We start from the raw sequence: 19165 nt of genomic DNA, 5'->3' as shown, positions 1-19165 counted from the left end.
ATGTTCAACAGGAATAACTGCTCTGTGGTGAAGACAGTTGCTTTATCAGTTTCCTATGGATCAAGAATCATTAAACCTTGACCACTCAGCCTCAGCTTGCAAACCAACAACTGAAGCGGGGATGCCATTTTGAGTGTCTACACTATTCCATTTCACATTTTCCATCACACTGTCTGAAATGCTACGGCAAGCAAAATTTCTGGAGACCTCTCCAAGTCCTATTCTCAATGCATGGGAGTCAACCAGTAGGAATAGAACGATCTGCTGCTGCTGTCTGCACTCACATCTCCTCCCTTAGGGTAGGTTCTCTGACTGTTGTTCTTCAGTCTGTCAGCACTTGTCACAAAGATGCAGCAAATCAGCTGCTTTCTAAGCATTTTCAGGATTAAGCCAATGAAAAATGTAGAGAGAATCTCAGAAGCTTTGTCCTCCAGCTTCCCATTGAGAACTTTTCTGGGAGAAAAAACCCTTGGACCTGCCCCCTCTTCCTCCTCTCATCCTGAAGTTCAGTCCAAGCAAATGAAGAACACAATCTCAGTGATGCTTTAAGAGGCAACAGCGAAATTCCAGCAAGGGTTGGTTTTCTGCACAAAGCTGAAACCATGGATGCTGTGTCTTGTGATCACACAGAGCTAATTGCACGCCCCAGATCCAAACCTGCTCCATCTTCCTTTACATAGTGAAGATGGCTGCTGGTGCTGCAGCTACAAGGAACAAGTAGGGGTTGGGAAGAGGCAGGACTCCGTGGGTGGAGGCTGGCATCAAGCAGAGACTCTCCCTGTTATGAAACTCCACAGACAGCCCAGAAACACCTGGAGACCCAGCCCTGGGATTCTCAAAAATAAATAAATAAATAAATAACCCTCCCTAAACCTTCCATGCTTTGGCGTGAAAGAACTGTGCCCAAAGAATTATAACTGGCACACTATAACAAAAAAATATATAATAAAATGTAAAGAAAGACAGCAAGAAAAAGGCTGAGAATCAAGCAATTAAAAAAATCAGGCTAAAGCCAAGTCCTGCAGAAATTGTTTCTCTAAATACAGACAGTATTTTCCATACTGAAGGAAAATATAAGGAAACAGAAGACAGTATACCTCCAAAAGTAAACTCAGTTTGAACAAGGAGTCATTTTCATCTTGACTTTTCTTTTTAATTACTATTTTCTTTCTTCTCTGGTCCATTATTTTTTAAGTGATCTGAGCTCTCTTGCCAGTCAGAACCAGAAAGCTTTCTGTCAAAACCTAGGGAAGCAGTCAATGCGCTTTTTTTCCCCCGAGTAATTTGGGAGACTTTTCCTTGAAATACAGAAGTGCAAGACTGAATAGGTGCTTTTCTTTGCCTCCATGTAAAAAGATGTTTATGGAGAGTGGTTCTATTAACAACGAAATGAGACAGCTCGGCACAAATGCTTAGTCACAGCTCAGAGGCTCCTAACAATTTCAGCCTTGGGCTGTTCTGCTGCTGACCCAAGCCCTCTCCCCACTAACAGCTATTTTGCTTCCTTTTGCTCAGGATGTTTTGAGGACAAACCACCGGTCACACTAACAGAGCAGGACTAAATTTCCTCACCAGAAAGCAGGGACTACCAACAATGGAAGGTGTCACTCCAGCTTGTTACAAAATGCCGCGTTCTCATCATTTTGGAGAGCTGGAACTAATACTATTTAAATTACACACACTAAAGTTCGATAGAACAGCAGACCCCTGCCAGTAAGGAAACAAGCAAAGCTCCAAAGCCACATATTTCTTTTTTATGAAGACACTTGAAAAAGTGGGAGCATAATCGTGGCAACACTGAAGTATGTGACAAAACCCACACTAATTTTACCCAGTAGGTTATTTTCCTACAAGAATGATTCTTTTAATTATGCTTAATGAAAAAGAAGGTTTAAGCTGGGGAAGGCAGGAGAGGCTGCAACAACACTGCAGAGGAGGCAGGAGGAGCTCCTCTTGGCTAAGGTAGCTCTTCTTAGAGATAATGGGAAAGTTTCAAAGCTCCCAGGAGCTCAGCTCCTCTATCAAGCACACCCCATCCGGGATTTTTTAAGTGCTCCACTGACTGACTCCCTTCATCCAGAGGAGAACAAAAGGCGATGAATCCAAGAAACAAGCCATGCTGCTGCACAAAAGCTATTACAAAGGAGCAAGAAGGCAGGGCTGAACTGGCTAAGCCCCCATTCCTTTGCAGAAGCTATTAGTTCTCTCTTCTCGCTTATCACAAACCACAGCATCCTTGTCTCTCTGCTTTAGACTTGAATTCCCTGGAACAATGTGTCAGTGCCATGCTATAGCTGTGATAAAATACCATAGACATACCTAAAGTAAAATATTTGAGTTTTAGTTTCTGCAACCTGAACAGGCTGGAACAAGTCAACAGTTAATCTCAATTCAAACAACAGGAGAAAGTCAAGATGCTGAAGTACCTGAAGGAAGAGGTTGGTACTGAGATCTACTGGACAGAAAAACACATACATGTTTTTGTGGTTAGCCCCTCATTGAGCAATAGACATAAAAGAATTCCCTGCCAACTTCCTTCTTGACTCCAGTAAATACAGAGACCAGCTTCCTTTGGTGCAACCAGCCAAGGCTTCTGCTCACTATCCAGACAGAAAACAGAACTGAATCCCTAGACTACGTTGAAGTTTCTGTTCCAGGCTGAGGATTCAAGCTGCAATTAGATGAAAACACATCCCTTTATAGAGAGGCTTAACTCACATGTCAATGGGTTCATGCAGGTCTCTGAAAGTCCAGTGAGCAACACTGAACACAAATAACAAAACTAATTCCTCCCTTGCATTACACACCTACTGGCACACCTTATAGAGTATAAAATCCTACAACATATGCAATGAAATGCCAGAGGTAAGCACACAGAGGGATGCTTAGAGCATCAAGGGCAACACCTAAATGGCTTAAGGCAAAAAAAGTGCAGAAATAAGGCATTTGCACAGTCCTCTGACAAACAACTATTTTAAATGGTGTCAGTGTAAGAGGTTTAGACATCCCTACACTACACGCTCACAGCAGCCTGTTCTCACTGTGTGATTGACTTTCCTTAACCGTTCATAGAACAGGAAACTTCTACTCAGTGCCACCATCTGAAAGCTCTTCAGGTGTTGGCCCACAACAGATTAATGTCAAGGGAAAAGAACGAATTTTCAGGCAAATGTTCTGCTTCATGAATGCAGTCCAGTTCCCAGGATATGAAAAAAATAAAATTAGGAAAAAAAAAAAAAAGAAAAAGAAAAAAAAAGGAGCCAAACTGCAGCTGATACATATAGAACTCCTCAAATAGCTTCCCTTCTCAGTCAGTCACCTCATGCCTTGCGATTTTGATTTAGTTAGTTAGTTAAGAGGAAGAGGAGGACCCAGGGAATTTCACAGCAGTCAGCCGAGCTTCAATTCCCGGAAATATTCTGGAACAGATTATCAAACAATCAGTTTACAAGAATCTGGATGTTAACAGAATGAGGGGGGAAAAATGCAGACAGAAAAGATCTGTCAAAAACAGATCACATCATCAAAACAATCTAATTTTCTTCATTGCCAGGATAACCAGCTTAGCGGGTAAGGCAGAAGCAGTAAATATATATAGATCTTGACTGAGACCTCTGACACTGTCCCACATGATATTTTTCATCAGCAAGAAAAGAAGATATTGCCTAGATCAGCAGTTCCTTCCTAATGCACGCTGCAGCAGAAAGGGCGGCACAGGCAGGGGAGCAGCACGAGCAATGCGCTCATCAGCTGCTCAGCTCTCACTGCCCAGGGAGGGGAAGAAGCAGAGCAAAAGGCACTGAGAGGCACTGCTGATCCCACCATTTCCTCTTCCTCCCAGCCCTTAAATGCATGGTACGTCCTCATCTTTTTACTTTTAACTACTTAGTGAGCAAATCTGCCCTATATAGTACTGAAGATCAGAGAAAGTGCAGCAGTTCCTCACGACAGAAAACACTGTTATGATTGCGGGATATTTCCATCTTTTTTTTCTTTTTTTTTTTTTTCCCAGAAAGAAAGATGAAAAACAGTCCAATATCCCTTGTAATCAAAAATCCAAAAGAAAGATTAAGGCAATTATTTCTTATTTGGTAAATTTAGAAATGATTGCACTGAGAACTGAAAATAAATAACACGCATTATCTCTTTACCTTACTTCATTTATAGCATAGCTCAGACTCCTGCACTAAGGCACATCCCCAGCTCAGCTGTGACTTTATTCACCTTCTGTGCCATCATCTAGTCAGAACTTCTGCCTCCACTGCCAACAAAAGGAGCCACGGACAATATTCAACATAATCTGAAAGTTACTGCTGACAAGTATCTATGTTTATGACAAGTTAAGATGCATATTTTTATGGGTGCATGTAATTAAGTTCATAGTTTCATAAACGGAAGCAGTAAATATGCAATATTCATGAAGCCACTCCCTCCTCTCAGCAATTCAGGATGCCATCCATCATCTCATCCCAGCAGCTGGCCAGCTAACTCCGTATTTCACAAAGTTGCTGCCTGCATTCCAAGTACCACATTAGAAAAGGAGGATGCTACAGACACAGAGATAACTTGGGCTTATCCAGAGAAAAAAAATAATCCAAATTCTCCTTTCACCCCCACAAAAAAAAAATAATGCAGTTTCAGCATTCTGCTCATCTGGACAGCCTACCCACCTTCCCTCCATCGACGGCAATTACGGGACAAAAACAGCACAGCACTGAAGATGCATGTCAAAAGAAGCATCTGCTTTTTTGGCAAACTCCACACTGTTGGTGGCACTTGAATTATTGCTACACTGTTTGTCACAGGGTTAGACCACAGATGGCTCTTTTGGCTGACATGGGATCCGCTATGTCATTTTCTGTTTACTGAAGTTAAGAAATAAATCGAAGAACTTGTGCCTGGCCATGTATGAGGGAGTCAATTCGTATTCACATCCCTTTGTCTGCGAGTGCGGGTCCCATATGGGCAGGGTACCATACCAGCACTGCGGCAGCATTGTTAGTCTGCCCCCCTCTATGCTACTTCAAAGAACAAAACATATCTTCTTTTTGGCAAAGCCATCATTTAGCTGTGCCAGTATTTAATGTGCAGCACTGTGCAGTAACCCCAGAGCCGATTCCTGCCTCTCCTGCTGCGTTCTTTGAAGAAGCGGATGGGAGCGTACAGGCAGCTGGCTCCAGCCCTTTCTGCTACATTCCTAAATCTTAATCTGCCTCTGGCAGCCAGCACCCATCTCACCACCGCCAGCAGCGTCTGAGGAAGGAAAGGGCACAAAAAGCCCTCCAGAATAGAAGCCAGTTTGGTAACACCTCATAGCCAAGACTGAATCCAGACAACCCCCGGAACACATCCTCTTCAGCTACATAATTTATGCTTTATACTAAGGACCAGTTTATATATTTTATACTTCCTGCTTGGCTTGCAAATATTTTTCTTTTGAAATGCCTAGTGCATCACATCTCCAGACTTAACTACTGCACAGGCATTGGCAAAGAATAAGGTAGCAGAGAAACAATGCACAAGTACAACACGAGGGTTTCCATCAGCCTGATACTGAGAGGTCCCACCCTGTTGCTCAGCAGCTCAAGTGCCTGCAGTAACACCCATGTAGGTCAGAAGGGCAGCATCTCACACTGCAGGAATGAATGACTTCTGAAAGTGCTGGACATCAGGAATATGTAACTGAGTTCCACTGCTCTCCCTGCCTGCTCCACTGCAGGTATTTACATGATCCATCATAACATTTCTCCATTTCAAAGCTGACTGACTGCAAGTTTTCCTCAGTACTTCTGTAAGGATTTAGAAGTAACTCATTGTTTTCTTCGTCTCAAAAACAAAAACAAAACAAAGATGCACAAAGAAAAGACTTCTGATTGCAGCTTTGGTTTGAGGAGAAAAGTTTGATTTCCTCTCTTTTTCCTGAAAACAGTCCTTAGCTGCTTCAGTGCCGTCTCTCAGAGGACACAAGCAGCCACTGACACAATTGCAGGGGAAGTTCAAGTGTTTAGCTTTAACAATGACTGCAGCCCCTTTGGTAACAGCCCTACCCATAAGATGTTTTCTGTTCCCCAAGTGGTTTAAAGCTGCCCATCCAGCCAGCACAACAGGTACAGAGATCAGTAACAACTCTTACAGCAGGCTCCTGGGCAGATAAAGCTGTAAGGTAGTCCAGGTCTACAGTACCATTGAGGATGAACAAGAGCAAGATCAGTGGCAACTTTTGTAACAGTGAGCAATTTCTACAGGCCTGCAACACAACCGCCACATTCACACACAGGACCATTCTCTGCCTTTAACAGAGTGCTTCATACAACTTCCCCCATGTAGCATGTGGCCATTTACCTGTGCACAGGCACCACAGAACAAATCTAGAATCAATTTGGCATGACTACATTTAACCCCTGTGAAAGACAGCAGCAAAGAACAGCTCCTCTGGTCGATGAGTTGTTCAGACAGATACCTACCAGCCTCTATCCTGCAGCTGCTCCTGCTACTGAAATGCTGCTTGGGAACAATTTGGAGACAATGTAGACACCTTCAGACTGCCTGAGCTGCTCAGGAAACACTGGGTGCAAAACACAGCTTGAAAAGCAACAAGAAACTTTGAATATCTTTCTCTAATTTGTTACCACCATACTGCCCACACACATAGCAACGACATCAGTGTTCTTTCAGACCTGTGTAAACCATCCACTGGGATCACAGAATCACAGAATCACAGAATTACCCGGGTTGGAAGGGACCTCAAGGATCATGTAGTTCCAACCCCCCTGCCTAGCAGGGCCACCAAACATACACATTTACTAGATCAGGTTGCCCAGGGCCCCGTCCAACCTGGTCTTGAACACCTCCAAGGACGGGGCATCCACAACCTCACTGGGCAGCCTGTTCCAGGACCTAACCACCCTTCTAGTAAAGAAGATCTTGAATCCTATTAGAGATTATTTGAATGCTGATCACTAAGGCAGCATCACAATCACAAACCACACTTCCTACTTCTGCAGAAGACGTAATTCCAGCCCAGCTCCTGCAGAGGCTGGTGGTGCCATGCCATGAGGTGGTAGCTTCAGAGAGCTGCTTGCCTCAGAAGGGATGATGATGTCTGCCTCTCACAAGGCTATAAGCAGCTCTCTGCTACATTCTAGCAGTTTTTATTTGAAACCGAGTTTGGAAGCTCTGAACACACCACACGCCAAATCTGCAGTCAAGACAAAGTGTTCATAGGTAACTACAAACTGACTGTTTTTTATATGACCATTCAAAGAAAAATAAATAAATAAATAAATGCACATAGTTTTAGATTAGCAGTATTACTTCAAGGATATTTGCATTCTTTTCATCTACTTCTTCACACTCCTTTAAGGATCTGGGTTCACAATGAAGGTAACCCACAGCACCAAATTCCCTGGGTCAAACACATCCCTTCCCTAACAGCATTCTTCCATTAACAAAACTCTGACCCTGCAACAAAACGCAATAGCACGGTTCTGAGCCAGCCCACTTTGGGTCAGAGGAACACAGAGGCAGAATGAGGCTGGGGGTATAAATAACTCTGCCTGGGGCTGCCAGTGAGAGATCCACTGAGCATCACACGGCTGCACCCTTATTAGTGGCTGGTGCCATTAATTACTTGCTGGGGTCAAATGCCTACAAAACTTCACATCTAACTCTTGGGGTCAACTTATGCCATAGAGAATGGTAACTTATGTCAGTTCCTATTAAAACCATTCAGACTAAAGACAGTTCTGAGCAGTTAGCTGGTTCTGTTGTTAAAAGCTATCTCGGGCAGCTTGCATAGTCCCATGGCCATGAGAAGTTGACTTGAGAAGTCTCTAAAGCACAAAGTTGCTGAACACTGATTAAAAATGATCTGGGGCTGAGCTCTTTTGAACTTTCAGCCAGAAAATAAAAAGAAAAGCATGACACATTTTGTTAAATATATTAGGGAATCTAACCAACTAATGCACCCAATCCTCTTTGTGCAAAGTTGTTTAAGAAAATGTTAAGTGCTTCCCTAAACTAAAGTGATTAAGGGTTTAGAGATGGGGAGGAGTCCTCCTGTACATGGAAGCAACTCACAACAACACTGAACACACCAGATCAGGGGACATTATGAAACAAAGACAGGAGCTGGCTAAGCCTAGCAGAATCCAGCACGCAGTCTGATTTTATAACTAGTAGGCTCCTTCTCTTTGCAAATAAGGAAGCCCAGATTCCTTCAGCAGGATGACAGACCTGAAGCTGCAAAGGAAAGCAGGACTTGAACCGAATATTCACCCTTAAAAATTGGGGTGAGATTTCCATATGTGAGTAAGTTCTGGTGGAGCTCCCCAGCATATTCCTATCCACACCTGTGGGATCACTCATCCTTACTGACCTCTTAGCCTGCAGCCATGGTCAGACTATAAGTAGGAGAAGCACAGATGGCCAAAATTTTTCATTGCTGATGGGTGTTTTAAGCAAAAGAAAAAGTCAGTTTTTGTTGCTTGTGAAGTAGAAGCTGAACTTTCTGAGAGAAGTAGGATTTACAGCCAGAGACAAGGAAAAAGGCAGTAGAGAAAGGAGTGCTGAAGGGGGTGTCACAGCTTTGGGCAGGCATGGATCCCATTGAGCGGCAGCTGAGGGAGGGACCACAAATTGCAATGCACTTCAAGGAACAGCTCACGGCTGAAAGCAGCAGCTCTGCCCTCACCGGGAAAAGGAAAAAAAGGGAAGTTCAGAATCCTTCTTTCACCATCAGCGTTGACTCATGGAAGTGGTAACAATACAGCATCAGACAGTCAAACAATCAGAAATGAAACCAGCTTCAGTTTTACACACAAACCACAGCAAATACATTTGGTACCCACGTCTGTAACTAAACCTTACAAGTACAGCAACAAGCAGCGTGCACAAGCTCATCTGCTAAACCTTGGGTGAAATCCTGCCTGTGTAACCACACGTGGCAAAGCTGCTCTGGCTTTAGGGTTAGATTTAACTTACAAGTTTATGTGAAACAACTGAGTTAGTTGTTATCATTCCTTACAGGAAGATGTTTTCAGAGATGGTTATCACTCATTGGATCCAATACTTGAAAACTGCCATAAATTTTTTTCTTTAACGACAATCTCCTCCAAAATCTTTGTGCATACTCATCCAAAAAACCTTTTGCTGGTTTTATTATTTCCTGTTCTTCTTGAAATTTGGAATTCTTATTGGAATAACACAAACAGAAGAGGCTTGCTCTAACTTCCTTCCAAGGTACTCATCAAATTTCTCTTGTGTTTTCCTTTCTAATTTGAAACTTCTTTCTTGTTTTGAACTAAATGATAAACACATATATATGTGTATATATATGTGTGTGTATATATATATATATATATATATATGTATGTATATATATGCACACATCTATACACACATACTGTTAACTCCAGTAACTCATGACCAGCTTTCAGTTCTAAGGGAAGAGTGGTTTAAAGTGGTTAACAAATTTCATTCAGACACCTGAAGCTCAAGCAATACAGCACGGAGTTAAAATTAAAATATCAGCTACTTCATAGCTCATGACAGTTAATGGTTCCATCACAAAATTTAGCATGCAAGTTAAATTACAAATGTTTAGCAACTGTATGCTGAACAAACACAGGATAGTGTTCTTTGCTGTGAGTTAAGTTAACGAAAGCAACACTCCAGATAGCTGTCGGGTGAATGTCTGCCTGCATAATGAATCACTCAGACACTGCAGATTGTTGTTAATTCTGAAATGAAAATTAGGAGAATTAGCTAACACCTAGGAAGACTTCCAGATGTACTGCTAATACAACACTAAATACATAAGGAATTCCACAGCCAAGATTGAGTGGTCCTGGCAGCACAGATAATAGTATAGCTCAAACATACAAACAATTACAGCTCCAACTGCAGAAGTGAAGCAGGCAGTGCCTCCAGCACTCAACAGCACATTTAGATGCACGTGCGCTGTGTATGAGCCCAGCTGGCAAAAACAACTGCAGCACCTGTGTGCAGCAGCCCCAGTTGCTGGAAGGTGCTGTTTCACTTGAACAATGTCTGGTGCTGTAGAAACAGATGATGAACACTTAGACGTCAAACACAAGTCAGAAATAAACTATGCCATTTGGGCACAGAGCCTATCCATCCACTCTGTCATTGTGCTCTAGCCCTCAGCACAAGAATTCAGCAGAGAAACCTTGTCTCTGAACACATCTAAAAACTGCAGATAAAAGAAAATACTCCAAATTAATAATCAATGTTCAAATACTGTAACAAAAGGGTATCTCAAGGCTAACAGCAAACGTTCTAAGAAAATTAATCACTCACCTCTACTTCTTGCACAAATACCATTCTGAACAAATGCTTTCAGGTTTGTTCTACACAGTGGGCAACTTCAATAAATTCTATTTTGAATCAGAATATTCAGCTCCTGCCTATGTGGCTTAGCAATCTTTGCAACTGTTGGATGTTTAATGCTAATGATCTTGTAAGCTATTACTAGCTTGCCACACCAGTCCTAGTAATAAGTTGGAGTGTGCCTTACATTCACTAGAAGAAAAAACTGAAATATTTGAGAATAAGTGATTCAGAATTAAAATGGGACAACAGAATTAGAATGGGAAGCCTCCCTAAGGAGGGAAAAATATTAAGTTTATTTAGCAGGAGAGATAAGGCCACAGAACTGCTACAACTACCTATGTTAAAAAACATGCAAAATCTAGAACAGGAGAGTTGTTCCTGTTCTGAGCAACAGTAGCAACAGTTTAATATCTGGATTGTGCCCTACTGCACACTAAACTTCTGCTTAGAAAGGAAGCCAACTACTAAGCGAAAAACAATATCTTCTTCTTAAAACTAGAACTCTATGCAGTTCTACCAGTCTAATTCCTTGCTAAAATGAATTCTGTCATTGTTATTAATCTGGAACATTAATAGGAGTATTCACATGAACATTCACGTAGACTGTGAAGTAACTACTCACACAGCAAATGATGAGAGGAATTTGAGCATTAAGTTTTACAATTATGAGTAATCTGCTTTATCTTGAGCTTTGGAAGACTGACTTAAAACCAAATGAGGTTCAACAAGCCAAGTGCTGGGTGTTGCATGGGATCTGAGCAATCCCAGATACATGCACAGACTGTGAGAAGAACTCATTGAGAGCAGCCCTGCGGAGAAGGACTTGAGGGTCCTGATGGATGAAAAGCTGGGACTGACAGTGACTGACACTGCCTGAAAGTGATAGGACAAGAAAGAAGTGATTTAAACTAAGAGAGGGGGGATTTAGGTTAGAAGTTAAGAAGAAATTCTTTGCTGAGAGGTTACTGAGACCCTCACACCAGAGAAGCTGCAGATATCCCATCCCTGGAGGTGCCCAAGGCCAGGATGGATGGATGACAACCAGGCCACAGCAGGGGTTGGGACTGAATGATCTTAAAGGTCCCTTCCAATTTAAGCCATACTGTGACTCTATGATCATTCTATGATGAAAAGTACATCTGGATATATGTATGATAGAGTGTGTTATATATATGGATATATATTTTATATTAAGCTTTTTAGCCCCAGTTACAGTAATAACTGACCTGCTTTAACATCTTACTACATTTCTGAACAAGATCTATGGGAAGCAGAAAAACCACCGTTACCAAACAGCTTTTGAAGAGTCAAACCAACATGGTTTATCTAAGATTACCTAAAACATCTTTGACAAGACAATGAAATTGGAACTTATGTCAGTACCTTAACGTCTGTACTGTCCCCGGATAACCTTTATAGTTGTGGTTGATCTTGCACTTTTATCATCACCAAGACAGTGACTGAGTACAGAACTTTAGGAAAGAAAAAATGTGGAGCAGGAAAGCTAGCACTGGGGATTCTGTAATCTTGGAAGCAGCTCACTGGGGAACAGTCACACACACAAAAAAGCACCTTTTGATTGAAGGATGAAAATCACAAGCTAATTCGATCAATTTGTATATTGGAATACAAAGCCATATGTTAATAATACTGAAACAACAGTTGTAAGTGGAACGTTTGACATTTAGGGGTTTGACCCTTCCAACCTATCCATTGTATGATTCTATAAACCCAAAAGAAAAAAGATATCAAGAGCTTCAGAGCCAGGAACTCCCATCAGCTGACCCGAAGATGTAAGGAATGGTTACATGAAAAGCCAAAGTGCCTTCTCTAATGACTAAGCCAGTTTTCAGCTGCACTTGATAGACCTGAGAACAGTACGCTGGCAATGTGACAAAATTTGGTCCAAGAGTTAACCTGATTTTGTCACCATAGCAATTTAAAAAAAAAAATCAACATAATGCTGAAATAATTCAGCATAATAACTCCTTAACTATTTCCATCTTGTATCGTGCTTCTTGAGACTGCAGAGCATCATTAGTAGGAGTGGAAGAGGCTCCCAAGGCATTAGAAAATCACTACATTTTTCTGTTAGTGCCACAGTATGCCTTGAAGTTCACCAGAACTTTCAATGAACAGAAAGTCTACATAATGAATTACATCCTGATATTTTTCACCATAAAAAATAACTCAAGCTTTTAAGCGTACTCCACAGCTTCTCAGTACCATAGAATACTGCTGTTGTTTTCCTTTTAAAAATTCCCCAGTTCTGAAATATTTACACACAAGCATTCACACTGGAAGCACTGCTGCCCTAATACTCCAAAGAATTACTTATCATCTATCTTTTTGTTTAAGCTAAATATTATAGAAATGTTTTTGAAATAATCTGGTTTAGGTAAGCATTTCTCATAAGTAGCGCCCAGAGTGGAATGCTGAAAAAAGGCCGAAAATTGTCACTGTTTCAAAGGTTAGAAGCTAAGCAGTTCTATTAAATACTTAACTCAAATGTTTTTTCCCAAATTACACAGAAGTATTTTTAAATAAGCCTAAGTACTACTGTAATGGGGATCATGTAAGCCAAGTAGAGTGGATGGAATAATATTAAAGCAATTTAAATACCATTTGATTCCATTGACTGTCAGTCTAATACTGACCCTGGATACACCAACCATTCATCTCAGGTTTCTCATGAGAAGAACTCAAAGGTCTTCTGATTCTCTGTCTCAATAAGCACTTATTCACATCTGCAGCCTCACCACAGTCAGTGGCACCACTGGGTAAGTAAACAGGTGATGGCACAAGAGTCTTCAAACTCAGACGCACATTTTCAGACCTCTTCTTGAACTCATCTGAAACACAGACCACTACACACTTCAAAGGACCTCAGCCTGCTGGTGGTTGCTTCTACAAGGACAGAAATGTGCACAACTCTTTGCCCAGCTCTGCCAAAGCCTGCATTTATTTGGTGAGGGAGCTGCCCTCCCGGACTCACACAAGGTGTTCCTGGCCACCAACAGGAACCAAGAGAAAATTCCTCTTATGAAACAGCACAAAGCACAATTAGCAAATTATGCATAGAGGTAGGAGAAAGAAAAACATCACTCCAAGACTTGAAATTCATCCACCACAGCATGAAAGCCCAACCTCCTTTGCTACACACCAGATGTCCCCTTAGAACAGACCAGAAGTGTGCTCAAAGCCGTGGGGCAGCCCTGCACCTGGCTGTGCCCCAGGGACACCAGCACTGCCCAAGCAGAAACAAAACCACCCAGGTCTAGTGAGACATCTAAATAACCCTTTACTGAGTTAAAAGACCAAAATAATCCTCTACCCCTTAACCTCAAAATGAGTTTCAAGAACATAGAGAGTCTTAAATCAGAGACTGCTCTGAAAGCAACCTGAGTGACTGGGGCTGCACAATAACTACACTGGTGCTGGGAAGACTGGCAGTCGTCTGCTGCAGTAATATGTACAAGGTAAAGGAAACTCCCCTGCTCTGGACTACAGTGTTTCTCTTTCTTTCTCTTCACCAAGTAAGAATCATCCACTTTTTGTCTGGAGGTTTGTAAATGTGGACTTATACTTGATTTTACCCTCATTTGCCTCTGTGTTTTGAGTAATTTCAGATTACTACATTGGCAAGCATTAACTGATATGGTTCCTGTAGGCTAGACAAGCCTTACAACAGGACTGAACCACCAAGGAGGAGTCGAGCACAGGAACATCACTTCAGAGTTTTAGACATATGATCCCTGCAACTACCCCCCAAACTCCTATCCAGGAGTTGCACTCCATAGGGACACTAAAAATGAAAGAGCCACACAGATCTCAGATACCTGAAAGGATTGAAGTCTAACACCGCTCTGCTGTAGTACACAGATGACAAAATATATGAGCTGTAGTTAACCTGCAGAGTCACATTTCCATTTTCTTGAAGCAAAGAACCATACCGTAGAGGAGACTCGGATAAAAATAAAAACAAAATAATACAAGATAATAAAAAGAAAGAAATCTCCTTATCTAAATGGAGAAAATGATAAACTGCTCAGAATAGCATATGAAGGGGTCTTTAAAGGAAAGAACCACTGTCAAGGAAAAGAATGAATGATAAAGTTCTGTATATTTCCTTGCTGATGCGAAATGCTTCATTCCACAAACAGGGAGATGTCAGGTGAGACTAAGCCTGATGCTCACCTTGCACAGCACTCTCTGTTGCTTTTCAATCAAGCAACTGAGGGAAATCAGGCCCAAATTGGGTGGCACAGAACAAAGCATCATTTGTTCCCACCGCAGACTTCACAAAGTTCTGCACTTCTATAAGTTCTACCCAAACACCCACTCTATTCGACACATCTTTCTGAAGCAGATCGCTTTACACAAATAAGGCACAGATCAGCAATTCCCTAAACTAGTATTGTTAAGCGAATGGCACTGCTTTTATGAGGATGCATGAACAAAAAGGTATTTTTATCAATATTGTATGTTTGTAATTACTAGCACTGATCTTGCAATGTATTATGCTACAACACAAATTCAGAAAAAAAATAAACTTCTGGGACACTGGAACTGCACTTCCCTTTTAAAGAGCTTATCATATTCCAAAACATTTGCTAGATGTTTTTAAACCCACGCATCCCAGTGCATGGGTATAAAGCTTTGCAGTTAAAATCAATTTACACAAACAGTAATGAACACCATTAAATTCAAACTAGCACAAACCTTGAGCCTCTTTGTACCTGAGTAAAACAATCTCTCCCCAGCACACAATTACTTCAACTGCAGTTTAAAGCCATTGTGTGTCAGCACACAGCTGCAGCTCCTCTGGTGTAACTGCAGTCTCTGGAGGAAGGCAGAGCCAAACCCCTGCTAATCACAGCAACCAGCCCCTGTAGCACATGATTATTTTTTGTGGTGTATCTGTTTTGTTAAGTTGCTGGGGTAGAAGGCTTGTGCTTATCTAGCACGTGGTTCTCCCCCACGGTTCTCCCCGGTTTGTAACTCATCCCTTCCCTTTCCTGTTGCATCAGGAAGCTGCAAATGCAGTGGCTGCAGTGGGGCTGCTGTAATTACCACAATGCGCTGCCATTCTGAAACGTATGCAAAATAAGTAACAATTACTTAAACAAGGCTCGTGGAGGCATTCAAATGTGGTTCTGTTGGCTTTCTAGAAACCTTCTGACCGAAGTGCTCCAGCCAAGACCAAAACATGCCCATGTGCCTCATCAATAGGCTGACAGCTTTATTTGCCTTCACGCTGTCCCCTAAGTGAGATCTTTTAGAAATAATCTGATGTAGAAACAGAGAAAACAGCCTATAAGAAGCCGGGAATAGAGCTGGGAGGGAAGAGGTTTAAAAGTTCGTGTTCTTTACCGACTTCTTTTGTTACACTCCATCTCACTGAACAAACAAACATCAGTTTCAATGAAAGCTTCAGAGATGGAAATAACACTGACTCAAACGGCTATCGTTTCTTGTTAGTTACCTGATAAAAACAAAAGCACGTCGAACCACCATTATTATCAACTCAACTGCAGCGCTGTGCTGATGTTTTAAGAGCAATCTCCAGCTCTTGGGAAAGGCTTTTCCCCTCCCTTCCTTCCTCTCTCCGCCCCGCCAGTAATCCCAGTTTAAAGGACCGAACCCTTCTGAAATGTGGCAACACAAGCAGTTTGGGTGGTTTTTTTTTTTGTTTTTAAACAGTTGGAAGTTTCAGGGAAAAAGAAAGAAAAGAAAAAGAAAAAGAAAAAGAAAAAGAAAAAGAAAAAGAAAAAGAGCAGATGGTCGGGGCTCAGCCTTCCATTTTCCCTTCCACGTGAAGCTTAATGACAAACACACAAACTTTAAACTTCCCAACAGATAAAAACGTACTATTTACCCTGTTAGAAATCCTAAACAAAAACTTTAAGTTGCCAAATACAGATAAGACAAACGTATCGCTTTTCATCATCTGTACCATCTCGCCTGACAAGATAAGGTGCTTCCTTTTATTTCTTTCATTCACGTTTGCCTTACAAGAATAGAAAATCAGTGTTAAATTCCTCACGTGCAGCTACGCCCAGTTAATCTGCTTGAAAGCAGCAAACTATGTAAAATCTACTTCCATCGGCAAGATAAATAGGACGCCCAACACAAGGCAACAGCAGCATGGTTAGCAGGCAGCCCACAGCCTGCTCTGTGGCCCCTCAGGAGCCCCGCTGCACGGCACCTCTGTAAGGCGGTTGCTGGATGCAAGGAGCAGATGGCAGGAGAAAGCCTCGCTTTCCCATTTATGATAATTTTACAGTGCGTGGAAATATTAACTTGGGAGCAGCGCCTCCTGATTTCCATGGGAATCCAAGGGCAGGAGCAGGCCGCAGCCAGGGAGCCCGGCACAGCTCGGACACCAGGCACTGCAGTGCTTCCTTTGCCGTGCGGATGCACACGTGTGCATTCTTTGCATAACTCGCGTAACCTTGTGAGCAGAGCTATTAGATTACCCCTACCTTGTTCAGAGAGGATGCATAGCCACCAGCACCGTGATAGGCCGTTACTGCAGGTACTGCATGGGCTTTGGGCTTTAAGGAGGTCTGAATCTGCACTTCAAGGAAATCATCAGATGAGCTGCTACTCATTTCTACCATGGCTAATTAACACCACCAGCCTAGCAGGAGTTTGATTATACAAGTTGAGAGAGCACAGTTTGGTATTCTTACTCTAAAGCTCAGAAAAAGATCAGGCACCACCTCATTGCATCTGACCCGAAACCAAGGATGCTGACTGGCTCCTGTGTGCCTGAGTTACACTGCAACAGATCCAGCAGATAATGAGCACAGCAGCATCAGCACTGATGTGTTTACAAAACAAAATAGAGTTCTGTGGAAACAAACAGAGCATGGGCAACACTCCGGACCTACTGTAGCTCACCAGAAGTTCGCCAGTATGTTAAAAGAAGGCAGAATTTCCCATTACAATGTCTTAAAACAAAATGAGAGCTTTACAGTGCATTTAACCAGCAAAGATCTCACCTTTTCAACACAATATCCAGTACTAAGCTACCTGAATATGCTATGAGCTCTTTAGAACATAACAGGAAAACACTAAAAACGAGGTTGCTTTTCCACCACTCTGATACCATTCATGCTGCAATACAAATAACGAGACACAAGCTGCTCAAAACATTTCGGTTTCATTTTTAAATTACCTATTTCTCCCCAGTTCCCATAGTTGGGGCTGCCACACAGCTTCTCCTCTCAGCTGCTTTTCCTGCACTAACAGAATCCAGTCTCTTAGACTAAAATACGATTATAATTCAATTGTCCAAATACTGGTTATGCAGAGACACAAAGACTTAATCTGGACTATTTCTAATTACCGGGAAAGGCTGAAAATTAGGTTCATAACGCTGCTCAGCATTGTATGGCAGCAGCTCGCCCCTGCAGGTGAAGTCTGAGTGAAAGGGAGATCAGAAAGTCAATCTTTATACGACCTCGGTCTCCATGAATGAAGTTAATGGGAGCTTTCCAGGGACTTAAACGGAGAAAGGCGCAGGCCCGGCTCCTTGTGTAGGAAGTGTTTGACTGGAGAATGGCTACACGCTAACAAAAGAAACCTTTGGTTCCCGGGGTCTTAAGACCACATAATACCCCCGCATTCATTTCTTTCTCTGCCTATTGAAAGAAAAAAAGAAAAAAAAAGGCTCTGTTTGTTTTTCCGATTCAGGCAGCCCTTTCAGCTCGTTGAATCCAAGGAGGGCACTGAGCAGAACGGAGCTGCGCTTATCAGCGCTCTGCAGCACGGCGGGCAGCCAGCGGCCCCGCGGCCGCGCCCCGGCCCTGCACGGAGCGGCCCCGGGGGGGCATCGGCGGAACTGCCTTCATGTCCAAAGTATGTCGAAGGGCCGGGCGAGACCGTCCGCGTGGGTGTAGCCGGGGCATTTATTGAAAACAAACCAAAACCAGCGCACACAATGAGCGTGTTTTATTACGCATGGACTTGAACGCTTCAAGCACGAGATACAGAGATAACTCCGCACGCTGCTAGCAGCATCGGCAGGGTGCCGCTGAGATAACATCCACGCGATTCTTATCGAAAAGCTATTTCTCCAAAACGAGGGAGGAAGAGAAAAGAAATCACGATTTTTGGAAGCTGCCCTTCAACTCCAGGTGTGCCCAGTAGCCCAACTTTCGCTCCGCCCAGCCTGCAGCACTAAGCTGGCAGCTCGCCGTGCGTGTCCACGGCGGCGGTGCCACCGCGACCCACGGCCGAGGGATCCCCGCAGGCTGCGGGTGCGCTCCGAGCCCGGCCGCTCTCAGCCAGCACGGGCCGGGAGGTGCCTCCACCTGGCAGCGTGAGCCCTGCCGGCAGTGACCTCTCCTCCATTCACCCCTTGGAACGTAACTACAGAGCTTTAAAACGAAGTGCTTTAAAAATACCGAAGATTCAATGAGAAATTGGTTTCTTGTTAACATTAGGATCTCAACAACAACGTATCAGGGCGCAAAAACCACCACCACCACAGCAACAAAAAGTTAAAAACGCAGCTGAAGAGCCACTGGCCCAGCAAGGCTGCACTTCGGCTGTTTTATCTCCAGCTGCTAAACAAGCAACTAACAGAACGCTTCTCTCAGTACAGCTCGATAGATTCGAGAGCCCCGAGCTTATCGTGACGCTCTGTCTGCCCAGAAAATGTCACAGGATTTCCCTTGTGTACTTCAAGGGAGAGAGAAGGGGGAAGCCTGCCTGCTCTGGCGGCTCTCTCGAGCGGCTGCATGAGAGCAGCGGCGGCGCCTGAACCTTTTGGGCATTTCACGCGAAGCCAGAAATCACCCAG

General features: G+C 43.0%; 1 protein-coding gene across 6 annotated transcripts in view; it reads right to left on the bottom strand.

Moving 5' to 3' along the window:
- RBMS1 (RNA binding motif single stranded interacting protein 1) overlaps positions 1-19165 on the bottom strand; it is a 137098-nt gene that overhangs the window by 67243 nt on the left and 50690 nt on the right. The gene's annotated exons all lie outside the window — the stretch shown is intronic.

The sequence above is a fragment of the Coturnix japonica genome, chromosome 7 (assembly GCF_054131305.1).
Source record: "Coturnix japonica strain WE chromosome 7, WE-NBRP24, whole genome shotgun sequence".
Lineage (NCBI taxonomy): Eukaryota > Metazoa > Chordata > Aves > Galliformes > Phasianidae > Coturnix > Coturnix japonica.
This window is presented reverse-complemented; position numbering and strand designations above follow the sequence as displayed.